A 14516-nucleotide genomic window follows, 5' to 3' on the forward strand; every position below is an offset into this window, starting at 1 on the left:
TGTTTAAACATTGTTCTGTGTACATCTGAAAACAGCTTCGTACAAGTGTAGGCTGGGGCCATATCTCTTGGGTAACAGGAATGGAATAGGAAAGATAAAAAGAAATCAAATATTGCCACTGTAAGGTAAAGGTATCTCTGTGCATATCATTCCTTGATCTGGCCCAGAAAAAGAAATATAATAGAAAATAAATAAATAGAAGAAGCTTGCTGCAGCTAGTGGAACAGTATTTTACTTATAAAGTCACTTGTAAGCAATCTTATTCTTCTGCGGAAGCAAACTGGTGTCTTCATAGTTCCTGCTTTCTTCCTTTCCTGTAGCTGGACTCAAAGCTACCTGACCTTTTTTCCCTCCTTGGGCTGAAAGGACGGTGAGTGTGCTTCATCTTTCCCACCAGGCCCCTCCTCAGCCTTCCATGGCACTCTTTAAAATCAGTGGGACTGCTTATGTGAATGTTGTTCTTGAGTTCGCTTGCAGAATCCGGTGTGCAGCCAGGACGATGACAAAAGTTGAACATTAAGAATATGTGGTTGACCATGAAGAATACATTAGGTCTGCACGCTTCTCAAAGGTTCCATATATTTAACTTTTTTACATATTAATTAAAATTATTGATAGAAATGAGGTTATTATGAGGATGGAGCTTGAAGAGGAGCATTGAAGTAAAGGTTGTGACAGGGAGAGGCATGTGCAAAACAGTGAGAAATGAGGCAGAGATGAGATGGAACAGAGCAAGAGGCTAGAGAGAGGTTGGATGGGAGGTAGGATGACCAGACAGCAAATGTAAAAAATCAGGGTGGGGGTGGGGGTGGGGGGTGTAATAGGAGCCTATATAAGAAAAAGACTCCAAAATCGGGACTGTCCCTATAAAATCTGGACATCTGGTCACCCTAATGGAAGGGTACAGGAATGTCAAGTGTATGGATAGGCAAAAGGGACAAGAGGATGAAGGACAGAAGGATATGAGATTGGTAGGATGAATTGTGGGCAAGTATGAGTGAGTCTGGGCAGTGGAAAAGAGCATTCAAGTTAGGGAAACAGTAAGATGTTAAAGAAGAGTTTTATCACTCATTATAGAAATTGTATCAATGGGGCTAGATGTTATGAACTGGTGGTGGTAGGGAAGGTGCTATAGTGTGGGCCAAGATTAGGACCTGGAATGCTGAGTTCTTCTTTCTGGCTCTTTTTCTGTTGCTTCTGTGACATCTGGACCTTTTAGGACCCCCTGGAAGAGTCCTGGGCTTGGTAGGGAGAGCCTTGTGGGTAGTAGGGTGGCTATTTGTTCCAAAAGTAGCTTTGTAGCAATCAAATGTGAGGCAAGAAGGGGTCTTAGTGTTCCTGCTTTTTTTCTTTCAGGTCTTCTCTCTGGCAGTCAAGAAAAAGCACTCCTACCAGTAACTTCAACATTTCTTGCTCTGTAGCCTGCATTTGTGAGGGACAAGGTTTCTGGTAGAAGTCTCAGAGCACTTGGCTAATTTTAGCATGTGTAATAGTGTTTTCACCACTGATTTTTAGATATTAGGGCAGGGATATCACTTATTTTTTATCTTGGTCCAGGTTTCTTGGTCAAGGTCCAGACTCCAGAGACAATTAAAAAAATTATAATTAAAAAGATTTGGGGTCCGTTCAAAAGCATCTGGTGGTCTGGATTTGGCCCATGGTCCGCCTATTTACTGCCCTGTCCTACAGTCTGCAGAAGCAGAGCTCCACTTCTCTGCACACCTTAACAGCTGCCAGAGAGAAGGGAATTGAGGAGAGCAGGGGTTTGGGGGACCAAAAAGAGGGCATTCCCCCATGATGTGTGCAAGAAGCCCACAGAGTGAACAGCCTCTCATCCTGCCTGTCTCCTGCTTTCCAACCCTATCTTTGGGGCTGCAAACAAGGCAGAATTAGCTCAACATCTTCCAGTATTACCTTTATAAAATGTAATAAACTTCTAAAATTAGGTTTTAATCAACTGAACTTGATCTTGTACAGTAGGTCTCCAGTAAGTCTGTACTATATGAATCTAGTAAACTGGATTTGATCTTTTGTTTTTGCTATATTTAATTGTCATTTTAAACAGTTTGTCACCATTTATTGGTTTGAATTAATTCAGTTTAGGTATGTGTGACAGGATCCCCCGGAGTGCAGCCTGAGACTGTGGGACCACTGTGCCCCCTGAACTCTCTCCTTTCTGGGCTCTCTCTCACAATGCCTTGCTAGTGACCAGCAGCAAACCCCTCCAGATGCTGTTATCACTCAGCACAACCACATGTGGAGCCCTGCACCCAACTAGATTGCATGTATGGTCTCAGAGCCACTCATGAATCACACAGAGAAAGGCAAAGCCAACTCCCCCGAGTTCCCAGCACTGTACCTCAGGAATATACTATCTTGCACTGCTCAAGATGAGCAATGCAGATTTATTGGCTCGTTTACCACTTCATCAATGGAAACTGGATATACACCAGCCTTTGCAAAACTTGAGCAGATTTGCCACACGCTTCACATAAACTCTGGTAAAGATAAACAGTAAAAGAAGTTTATTGACTACAAAAGATAGATATTAAGTGATTAACTGATAGGCAGAAAGTCAGAGTTAGTTACCAAAAGAAAAGAAGATATAACCATACAGTCTAAACTCTCAACCCTATTAGACTGGGCAACATCTAGATTGAGCATTTTTTCTCACCTCACTGATATTGCAGTCAATAGTACACAGATTTCACCCTTGAAATCTTGGCCAGTCCCCTCGGTTGGAGTCTTCTCAAGTATTCTCAGTGTCCTTGTTGCTTGCAGCATAGGTGGGGGTAGGAGAGAGGCCAAGCATGGGCCTCCTGTGTTTAGTTTTATGCCCTCAGTCCATGTGCTTGGAAAACACATCTGGGTGCATTTCTGAGTCTCCAGGCAAGGTTGAGCAATTCCCCTGGTCTGGCCTCATGCAGGTGAGTCACTGCATTGTAGCCAGGACCGGTGCAAGGATGTTTTGCGTCCTAGGCGAAACTCTCCCCTCCCCCACCCCCTTAACATTGGTTCATTGAGGGGCAGATCCCAATGACTCTTTATAGAACCCAGGGGCTGCTCTCCAGACCAGGTTTCCCCCTCCCTGCCCCCTGAACTCCCCTGGAGGGTGCACAGCCCCCCCATGACTCCTCCCTACCCCAGCAGCTCCTGCCCCAAGTCCACTCACTAGTTTTCCCCGACTTGGGCCACTGCAGCAGCTCGGCAGGGAGGAGCTGCCTTCTGGGGGCTCCTGCAGCAGATGCATGTGGGCAGAGGCCCCCGTACACCCCCCTCACCATGGTTTGGCTCTGTGTCTCCCGGGAGTGTGAGCTGCTGCTGCCCCCCCCCCAGCAGGCCCGGGACCGCAGAACCTGAGTATGGCGAGGGAGGAGCTGGGAGGGTATGGGGGCCTCTTCCTGCCTGCATGCATCTGCTGCAGCCTGCAAGAGCCCCCGGGGGGGTACTAGGCCGTAGCCGAGGCAGGAGGGGCAGGGGGTGTGGCTGCTCCCCGCTAGCAGCGCTGCCGTCTTTGCAGGGCTCCTGACCCCCTGCGCTCTGCCGGCACTTCCATGGCTGGGGCTCGCTGCCATGCCTCCAGAAGGCAGCTCCTCCCTGCCGAGCCTGGGCACCACTTTTTGGTGCCCCCAGGGCTGTCCTTAGGATTTATGGGGCCCTATGCAGTTTTGTTAAACTGGTGCCCCTATGCCCAACGGTAGCCTGAGCTTGCAGCCCGGCAGGGGCGGAGGTGGAAAGACAAGGCAGAAAGAATAACAAGACGCCCGGCCCGTCTCACAGTGGCGGAGAGTCACAGTTCCCCACAGAGACCCCTGTATCCTCTCCTTCACACAGAATGGACATGCAGAAGGTACCTAATTAAAAGCACTAAACTTGGGAATAAAACATGTCAGTCACAGGCTTTTTTGATATGCCCTGAAGTTTGTCAGAGATTTATTTGCAAAAACTTTGTAGTAAGGGTGAGTCAGCTGTCTTGCTGAATACAACATTAAATATTATGGAATACATAATGCAGCTCTTCTCTGTTTTACATTTTCTTAATCAGTATTTCTAAGCTAATTTTATATTTTAAATGTACTCTAAGCCTTCATAAAGGAATCATTCCAGATTACTACATATTTAACTCACTGAAATAGACATTATTTTAAATTAATCAGTCACAGAGGTTTAGTGTGTTCATAACAATGTTCATTGCTTTTAGAAAAAGGGAACACTAATTTACTTTGTGTGATCTCCATAACAATACACATGTTTATGAAATTTCACCAACTTTAAAACATGTTTCCAAAGATTTTAGACATAACAAAGGATTTTATATCTTCCTAAGGTACTGATTTTGCTTAAAACTAGTTCATCAGATAGTCAGAAGTAAAGAAAGGGAAACTTTGTCCAGCTATTTGGAAGCAAAGGGCTGTTGCTTCCTTCAATGGGCAGGGGGAGGAGGATGTGAAGGGAGAAATGGATGGACAGAAAGGACAGGAAGACTTTGGAAGTAAGTTTTTTTTTACTATAGTAATTAAAATGTTCCTTTTTAGATAAGGGTGATCTTTTGAAGAATTTATTTAAAAAACCGTATGTCTGAAGATCCAGGCATTTAAGGCTAAAGATGATTGTGCATCTAAAAATCTATGCAAAGATTTTTTTAGAGATGTGATTTTATGACCTTAACCAACTCACTAATGAAATATTTTTAAAGCAAATTTTAAACTAAGGTCCTGTAGACTGACATGTTCTGAGTAAATATTAGTCATGCACAACTGTTTTTGTCAGTACATTCAGAAACTGACAGTGGATACCTGGGGGTTGGCAAATGCCTGTTAAATGTCTTCATTACCCCTTGAATGGCTCTTTAACAGTTTCAGTGTTGTGCTAATAGGTTTGGCACGCTGGAGATTTTTTTTCTTTTAACTGCTAGAGCCCCTTCCCAGGAAGACTCAGGGTATGGCTACACTTGGAATTTCAAAGCGCTGCTTTGAAGTGTGAGTGTGGTCAGAGCGGCAGCGCTGGGAGAGAGCTCTCCCAGCGCTGCACGTAAACCACATCCTCTACGGGTGTAGCGTGCAGCACTGGGAGCCGCGCTCCCAGCGCTGCCGCCCTGATTACACTGACGCTTTACAGCGTTGTATCTTGCAGCGCTCAGGGGGGTGTTTTTTCACACCCCTGAGTGCAAAAGTTGCAGCGCTGTAAAGTGTGAGGGCTTGGCTACATTGGCACTTTACAACGCTGCAACTTTCACGCTCAGGGGTGTGAAAAAACACCCCCCTGAGCGCTGCAAGATACAGCGCTGTAAAGCATCAGTGTAATCAGGGCGGCAGCGCTGGGAGCGCGGCTCTCAGTGCTGCACGCTACACCCGAAAAGGATGTGGTTTACGTGCAGCGCTGGGAGAGCTCTCTCCCAGCGCTGCCGCTCTGACTACACTCACTTCAAAGCGCTGCCGTGCCAGCGCTCCTGCAGCGCTGCCGCGGCAGTGCTTTGAAATTTCTAGTGTAGCCAAGCCCTGAGTGTAGCCATACCCTCAGAGCCTGCAGGAAGGGTCAGAATAAGGATAGGAAAACCAGTAGGGTAGACACTAAGACCCAGTGGTGCCCCAAATTTTCAGGTGCCCCACACAGCTGCCCATGCCTGAGGACGGCCTTGGGCGCCCCCAACCACTTGTTGCCCTAGGGGACTGCCTAGTTTGCCTAGTGGTTGTACTTGCCCTGATTGTAGCTCCCTTGCTGGACCGTAGTTATTGATAGGTTGACTGACATCCTGCCTGGGTGTTGGCTACTTTCCTTGTTGTTGCCTCTGGGGAGCTAATATCTCTCTGATGCCCCAGTTTACAGCATGTTTTAGTGACCACCATACAACACAATTCTCATAACTTCACATGCATTAATGATACACATAAATGGATAGAGAAATGACTTTCAGCAGATCATAACCTTTCCAGATACTTTACAAGGCATGCTTTAGATGTAAGATCACAATTATATAAAAATGAGGAATATGGGTGTTCCAGGATGCTCCCCCAAGGTATAGAACAGGGGTCAGCAACCTTTCAGAAGTGATGTGCCGAGTCTTCATTTATTCACTCTAATTTAAGGTTTTGCGTGCAGCAATACATTTTAACGTTTGTAGAAGGTCTCTTTCCATAAGTCTATAATGTATAACTAAACTATTGTTGTATTTAAAGTAAATAAGGTTTTTAAAATGTGTAAGAAGCTTCATTTAAAATTAAATTTAAAATGCAGAGCCCCCGGACTGGTGGCCAGGACCCAGGCAGTGTGAGTGCCACTAAAAGTCAACTTGCGTGCTGCCTTCGGCACTCGTGCCATAGGTTGCCTACCCCTGGTATAGAATGTCACAGTATGTTGGCCTGTTCTTTGACCCATTACACCCCCCATGCCCCACCATTTACAAAGAATTATTGCTAGGGTGGGGATGCCAGTAAATGAGACCATCTCCTCACCCTGCTCCAGGAGACAGCACTATGTAAATGGATGTAGGAGATGAAACTCCCATGAAGAACAGGAGTGCATCTCTTGGGGGTCAAAAACCACAAATCCAGTTACTAGTCTATTCAGTCATTAATGGCAGATTCATTTTGAGGAAGTTGAATGACCAGAAGTCCTACTCATCAACAGTTTCTCCTCTTCTTCACATCAGATCAGTTCTACAGTCTCACACCAAGCCTACAGCAGTTTGGACCTTTTTACAATCCTTTTCCACATTCTGGCAGAAATACAGGGACAGTACATTCCCTATGGCAGGGAATTACCCATTCCAGTGGACTCTGACAGGTAACCTGCCTGGAATTGATGCCTAAAGTTCACCTTTCTTGCCAGAAAGACAAGTACCCTGGTTACTGTATGGGACACAAATACCTATTTTTCAGAGTACCCTAAAAAAAAAAAATTAATCACCTCCAGTTGTACTGGGATACGTTTCAAGAGATCAGAGCATAAAGCTTGCTCAGCATATTTAAAAAAATACCTGACCTCCCTGAACAAATAATGCACTAAAACATGTGCACATGTAAAAAAGCAGCAATGTGGAAATCTGCTGCTATGCAGACAGTTGTGGGAGAAAAAGAAAATTAGCTCTGCTCAGAGAGAAATCCTTGAAGCATGCAAAATAGAAGTATTCTGCACAAACGTACAAGACCAAGAAATCACAATCATTTGCAGTTGAAAGAAGCTTGGTCCATGTGTTTCCCTAGCATGGGGTAGTCAGTAGATGGACTGTGGGCCAAATCCGGACCAACAGATGCTTTTGAATGGATCCCGAGATCTTTTTATTTACTTATTATCATGTTTTAAATTTTCTCTGGAGTCTGGACCTTAACTATACTTTGACCAAGAAATCTGGACCTTGACAAAAAATAATTGACTATCATCTCTGCTGTAGAAGGTCTGGGGATGGGGAGATTGCGGACACTTATGTCTGTATAATTTCAGTTGTGTAGGAGTCAAGGATCCCTCCCTGACACTTACCCACCCTTTTCACCACAAAGTTTGTGCTCATGAGTCCTCGCCAACATATTTAGGCTTCTTGGGTGCTAAGCCTGTCTAGGCTTGTTCAGTCCTTTACAAACACCTAAGGTTCATGGGGAAGAGGACTGGTGCACTTGGCTAGGCAGAGAACCGTTGCTGCATGTCTTTAGGTCCGCATGAGCGGGGCTACTCACATATAGACTTCCAAGGTCCTTAAGAAGGGAGAAGTAATGGCCACTTATGTACTGCATCTTCAGTGCTGAAGATATGTGTGGGTCATTAGGAAGGGATCCCCTCTGTCGTCCTCTGCATCTCCTAGGGTTCTCAAGAGAGTGGTGCTTCTGTCCTGCATATCTCAGAAGGCTGGTGAAAATGCCTCTTTCTCTTCTCCCACTTCTTTCTCCAGTATCATTTTAGGACTATATTAAAAAACTAAAGAAACTTCCAGGCAAAAAACTTTAAGATGAAATTAAAAGGACACTTTAAAAAAGAAAGATTTTAAAAAATCAAATTAAAATAAATTCTCTTTTCTAACAGCATTCTTTCACTTATTGTGATATAAAAAAGAAAAAAAATTAAAGAAAATGTTTATAAAAGTTTACTGCTCCACTATTCTTCAGGTTATTTTCTTAAATGAATACTCTTGCCATCCTTTACAAAGTTCTGTCTTTTGCTTTCGTATTCGTGTCAGTACAAGAAACTCTACTGTTTGCTCAGTCTGAGTCTGTATTTTAGAAAGGTAGTGGCTTCTCGCCATCAACACATTGTAAAGTGTACATGAAAATAAACTTTTAAACTTTATTAAAGGGGAGGGGGGGGGCCTTCATTTATTCTGTAGGCCAAGCACACTGCACACACTAGTGGCTCCTTGCATTCCTCTGTCACCCCTTGTGGTCCTCCCATCACTGTGTATTTCAAGGACTCCCTGCAAACCTCGTTCCTCCCTTCCCCCGTTCCAGGAGCTCTGTATCTCCCATTCTCCCTTTCTTTATGCCAGAGGCTCTGCGTACCCCAATCCCCTGTGTCACAGCTCTGGTCAAACTCCCTCTGCTGGATGGTCACTGAGCTTGAATCCCAACCCTGGACCCATGTGTTCTTGGCTTGCTGAGGCTGAGCGTAGTCCAGTCACTGCTTCTGGGCTTTGGATCTCTAGGCACATTAATGAAGTACAGATTATGTGTCTAGTGCCTCCTGCTGAGAGGTGGGACGACTTAGGGCAGTGGTCCCCAACCTTTTTGGCTGGTGGGCACCAGCTGAAGGACCACTGCAGTAGTGGAGCACCTGCCGAAATGCCACCAAAATTCGGGAGCGATGTCTCTTGATGACGTCACTTGTGGACGGCAAGCGGTGTCATTGAGAGGCATTGCTGCTGAGATTCGGGGGCGATGCCTCTCGATGGCATCACTTGTCGGCGACAAGCGTCGTCATCGAGAGGTGTCCCTGCCGAAATGCCGCTGAAATTCGGCGACATTTCGGCGGGTGCTCTCCCGGGGGCCAGGACGCGGGCGCATTAAGATGCCCCTGCAGACGCCATGGTGCCCGTGGGCACTGCGTTGGGGACAACTATCTTAGGGCATGTCTTCTTTAACTTCAACGTGGCTGTGTAGTTGTGGCACCAGCGCTGAGAGAGAGCTCTCCCAGTGCTGTAAAAAAACTACCTCCACGAGGGGAATAGCTGCCAGCGCTGGGAGCACTGGCACTTTACAGCACTGAAACTTGCAGCATTCAGGGGGATGTTTTTTCACTCCCCAGAGCGAGAAAGTTGCAGCTCTGTAAACTACCAATGTAGACAAGCCGTTAGCCTTCTGAGCTTTTAAATGCTAACACTAATACCTGGTTTCTTTGTTCTCCTTCTGAAGAAATTCCACTGCTCCAAAACTTTCTCCCTGCAAACCACCTGGAATAATTGGATTCTCACCTTAGCATATCCATTGTCCTACTGGAGCATAGTTAATAAAATGTTAATGAATTACTTTGTTCTGTAGCTTCTTCCAGATGGGGTGTGATATGTGACAGGGTCCTTGTCAGCCCATGGCTGATTTACTGTGCCCTGGGGATGAGAGTTCAGAACTCTCTGTATAACATCAGTCAGATTTGATGAGGTGTGTCAAGGTTTTTTTCCCACCACTTTGAACTTTAGCGTCCAAAAAGTGGGGACCTGCATGGACCCTTCTAAGCTTAATTCCTAGCTTAGATCTGATTACGCTGGCACCAGCCAAAATATAACGCTGGTACCAGCCAAAAAATGGGTCTTAAAACAAAGAGAAATAAACCATTCCCCCTCCTTTTCCCCTCCCAGACCTTCCCCTCCCTGGGTTACCCCGAGAGTCTACACTGATCCAAACTCCTTGGATCTTAAAACAGAGAGGAATTAACCTTCCCTTGCCTTTCCCCCCCCCCCACCAATCCCTGCTGAGTTTAGACTCAATCCCTTGGATTCCAAAACAAGGAGAAATCAATCAGGCTCTTAAAAAAGAGAGCTTTTAATTAAAGAAAGAAAAAGTAAAAAATTATCTCTGTAAAATCAGGGTGTAAAATGCTTACAGGGTATTCAGATTTATATAGACTGGAGGGACTTCCCCCGCCCCACCCAGCCTGAGATTCAAAGTTACAGCAAACAGAGGTAAAAATCCTTCCAGCAAAATACACATTTACAAGTTAAGAAACAAACATAAGACTAATCCACATTTCCTCGCTAGTACTTACTATTTTGAAACATGAGAGACTGATTCAGAAAGATTGGAGAAAACCTGGGTGCACGTCTGGTCCCTCTTAGCCCCAAGAGCGAACAACGAACAACACAAACAGCACAAACAAAGACTTCCCTCCACCAAGATTTGAAAGTATCTTGTCCCCCGATTGGTCCTCTGGTCAGGTGTCAGCCAGGTTCACTGAGCTTTCTTAACCCTTTACAGGTAAAAGACATTAACCCTTAACTATCTGTTTATGACAAGGTGTACATAGACAGAGCCTCCAAATCATCACACCAGGATCCATCATTCTCTACCCACATGGCAGGGCCACTGTTTGCCCATTCTTCCTCCCATTTTCTCCTTCCCTCAGCAATTATTTTTTTTATTTCTGTGTAGAAGGTAAGTCAGTCAGGGTGTTATCTTTTGAAACTGTATTGGGATGATTGGTAGAGTTGATATGAAAGGGGGTATTGTTATGATGGAGGATGTTAATGGCTGCTTTCAATTAGTTCTTTGTATTATAGACAGTTACAATGATGGCTGAAGCAGCTGACTGCTAACCATATGCACGAGGCTCTTTGTGCCTCATAAGAATGGCCATACTGGGTCAGACCAATGGTCCATTTTAGCCCATTATCCTGTCTTCCAACTGTGGTCTGGTGCTAAATGCTTCAGAGGGAGTGAACAGAACAGGGCATTTTATGGAGTGGTCCACACTCTCTTGCATCTAATCCCAGCTTCTAACCATCAGATTTAGGGACACCCAGAGCATGGGGTTGCATCCCTGCCCGTCTTGGCTAATAGTCATTGATGTACCTATGCTCTAGGAACTTATCTAATCGTTTTTAGAACCCAGTTATACTTTTGGTCTTTACAACATCTCCTGTCAACAGGTTCCACAGGTTGACTGTGCTTTGTGTGGAGAAGTACTTCCTTTTGTTTGTTTTAAACCTGCTACCCTGGTTTGTGTGTTGCATGAAGGAGTAAGTACACTTCTTCACTTTCTAAACACCCTTCATTATTTTATAGACCTCTATCATACTCCCCCACCCTCCCAAGTCATCTCTTTTCCAAGCTGAACAGTTTGTCTTTTGAATCTGTCTTATGTGGAAGCTGGGTGATAGTCCTAGTAATCTTTACCTTTTTATGTACTTTTTCCAGTTCTAATATATTTTTTGTGATGAGACGACCACACCTGCACTCAGTACTTAAGGTGTGGGCATACCATTGACTTATATAGTGGCATGATATTTTCTACCTTATTATCTATCCCTTTATTAATGGCTCCTAACCTTATCTTTTTTTGACTGCCGCTGCACATTGAGCAGATGTTTTCAGAGAGTGATTCCAAGATCTGTCTAAAGTGGAATAGTTGGGATTATGTTTTCCAGTGTTCATGACTTTGCATTTATCAATACTGAATTTCATCTGCCATTTTGTTGCGCAGTCACCCAGATTTGAGAGATCCCTTTGCAACTCTTCAGTCAGCTTTGGACTTCAGTATCTTGAATTATTTTGTATCATATGCAAATTTTGCCACCTCACTGTTTACCCCTTTTTCCAGATCATTTATGAATATATTGAATAGGACTGGTCCCACTACAGATCCCTTGGAGACACAGCTATTTACATCTCTCTATTGTGAAAACTGACTATTTATTCCTAGCCTTTGTTTCTTATCTTTTAACCAGTTACTGATCCATGAGAGGACCTTACCTCTTATCCCATGACTGCTTGCTTTTCTTAAAGTCCCTCACCAAAGGCTCTTATCAAAGGCTTTCTGAAAGTCCAAGTACTGTATCCGTTGTATCACTTTCATCCATGTGTTTGTTAATTGCCTCAAAGAATTGTAATAGAGTGGTGAACCATGGATTTCCCTTTATAAAAGTCGTGTTGACCCTTCCCCAACACAAATTGTGTTCACCTATGTGTCTAATAATTCTGTTCTTTACTCAGGGCCGAAGTTTTTTGCTGCCTCAAGCAAACAAATTTTTGGCTTTCCCCTCCCCTACCCCTCCCTTTTTTTTTTTTGATTTTACACATGTTTTCACTTTGCAGTTTTGTTTTGACTGTTTAAAATAAAAAAAAAATGAAAACAGAATTTGTAGTTAGTGAAATAAACAGTTTCGCTACTAGTGGTATTTTAACATTAATTTTAACAGTCATTTTTTGGTTTTTGTCCTGGCATTTTAAGCCCTATAACCACTGGCACTGACGCGAAACTGAAATTAGAGCAAATGGCACTGATAGAGCAGCACAGTACACACAGGTAATCGTGATTTGAGTGACTGTGTCACAGCATGACATGGTATTTTTCACGTCACATTCCTGTTGCACTACTGTACTTGCCGTAGGTAAAGTGCTAGTCATTGGAGTGAGAGAGCTCCCCACGAGCTCGGCTACACACTGGAGCCAGCCCTGCTGGCATTTTTCCAGGGCTGAGGCTGCCCAGCTGGGAGCCCGAGGGGCATGCAATGGAGAGAGCTCTGAGGCTGGAGGAGCCAAGGAAGAGGTGCTGGGCTTGCTGGACAGATGCTGCCCCTCTCTGCCAGGTCACTCGCCCCCCTTCAGGAGGGGAGGCAGAAGGAGACTCCAGGCACTGGAGTGCTGTGAGAGGCTGGGGAGGGAGGCAGCAGCCTCTGGGGCTCCAGCAGGTAGAAGCTTCCCAGGGGTCCCGGGGACCCTCCCACCCAGCCCAACTCTTACCTTGCTGCGGATCTGGCCCAAAGTGGATTCATCTCCCGTCACCGCAGCTCCCAGGGGTTGGGGCTGTTGCTGAATCCCAGCCCCACTCATCCTTGATCTTCGCCTTGGCCCCAGCATGAGCTGGGCTCAGCCCAGGCTGCCGCTCTGCTCCCCTCTCCCCTCCCCTGGCAGGAGGTGGCGCAGAGGGGAGGAGGACGCAGAGACAGGGACAAGCCGAGGAGGAGTGACCCGCCTGGGTGCCATGTTCCCCCTGTCCTCTGCAGCTGGAGCAGGGCCGCACTACTGGCTCCTGCCTGAGGGGTGGGGAGTGGCCGCTGACCACGGGAGAGCGGCGGGGACAAGCCGAGGAGGAGCGGTCCATCCTCTGCAGTCAGGGAAGGGCTGCGCTACCGGCTTCTGCCGCTTTTCTGCGGTCAGTGGCCACCCCCCAGGCGGAGCCAGTAGCGCAGCCCTGCCCCGGCTGTAGAGGATGGGCCACTCCTCGGCTTGTTCGCACCACTCTCCAGCGGTCAGCCGGTAGCTCGGCCTGTTTGTTCTGCCGCCGAGTGCGGCAGGGCAGGGAGCCGGCTAAGTGGGAAGTGTGTCCCCGCCGCTCTCTCGCGAGCAGCGGCCACCCCCCACCCCTCAGGTGGGAGCCGGTAGCTCGGCCTTGCCCTGGCTGCAGAGGACGGGCTGCTCCTCCTTGCTTGTTCGCGCCGCCCTCCCGCGGTCTGCGGCCACCTCCCCACCATCCCAGGCAGAAGCCAGTAGTGCTGCCCTGCTCTGGCTGCAGAGGACGGGCCACTCCTCGGCTTGCAGCCGCGGGGACAAGCCGAGGAGGAGCGGCCCATCTTTTTCAGCTGGGGCAGGGCCGCGCTACTGGCCCCCACCTGAGGGGTGGGGGGTGGCCGCTGCTCACGGGAGAGCGGCGGGGGCACGCTTCCCACTTAGCCGGCTCCCTGCCCTGCCGCACTTGGCGGCAGAACAAACAGGCTGGTTACCGCCCCCCCGGGGTGGTCAGGATCCAGCCCAGGAAGCTGCTTGAGGTCTGAGCTGAGGCCCTAGCATTATGCCGCTCCATATATTTTGCCGCCCTAGGCACCTGCTTGTTTAGCTGGTGCCTAGAGCTGCCCTTGTCTTTACTATTGTCAAAGTTTCTTTCCCCACTCTGAACTTTCGGGTACAAATGTGGGGACCTGCATGGACCCTTCTAAGCTTAATTACTAGCTTAGATCTGGTAACACTGCCACCACCCAGAGTTCCAGTGTCTGGGGCACTCTCTATTCCCCCAAAACTTCCCCCCCGGGTTACCTTGAGGGACTTTACCAATTCCTTTGTGAACACAGATCCAAATCCCTTGGATCTTAAAACAAGGAGAAATTTACGATCCTATCCCCTTGGATCTTAACACAAGGAAAAATCAATCAGGTTCTTAAAAAGAAAGCTTTTAATTAAAGAAGGAAAAGGTAGAAATTATCTCTGTAAAATCTGGATGGAAAATGCTTTACAGGGTAATCAGATTCCTGTAGACCAGAGGGGCCTCCCCTAGCCTTAGGTTCAAAGTTACTTTAAACAGAGGTAAAATCCTTCCGGCAAAAGAAACATTTACAAGTTGAGAAAACAAACATAAGACTAACACGCCTTGCCTGGCTAATTGCTTAC

General features: G+C 46.5%; 1 protein-coding gene across 1 annotated transcript in view; it reads left to right on the plus strand.

Moving 5' to 3' along the window:
• Positions 1-14516, plus strand: part of XPO4 (exportin 4) — a 178860-nt gene that overhangs the window by 68248 nt on the left and 96096 nt on the right. The gene's annotated exons all lie outside the window — the stretch shown is intronic.

The sequence above is a fragment of the Chelonoidis abingdonii genome, chromosome 1 (genome assembly GCF_003597395.2).
Source record: "Chelonoidis abingdonii isolate Lonesome George chromosome 1, CheloAbing_2.0, whole genome shotgun sequence".
Taxonomy (NCBI): Eukaryota; Metazoa; Chordata; order Testudines; family Testudinidae; genus Chelonoidis; species Chelonoidis abingdonii.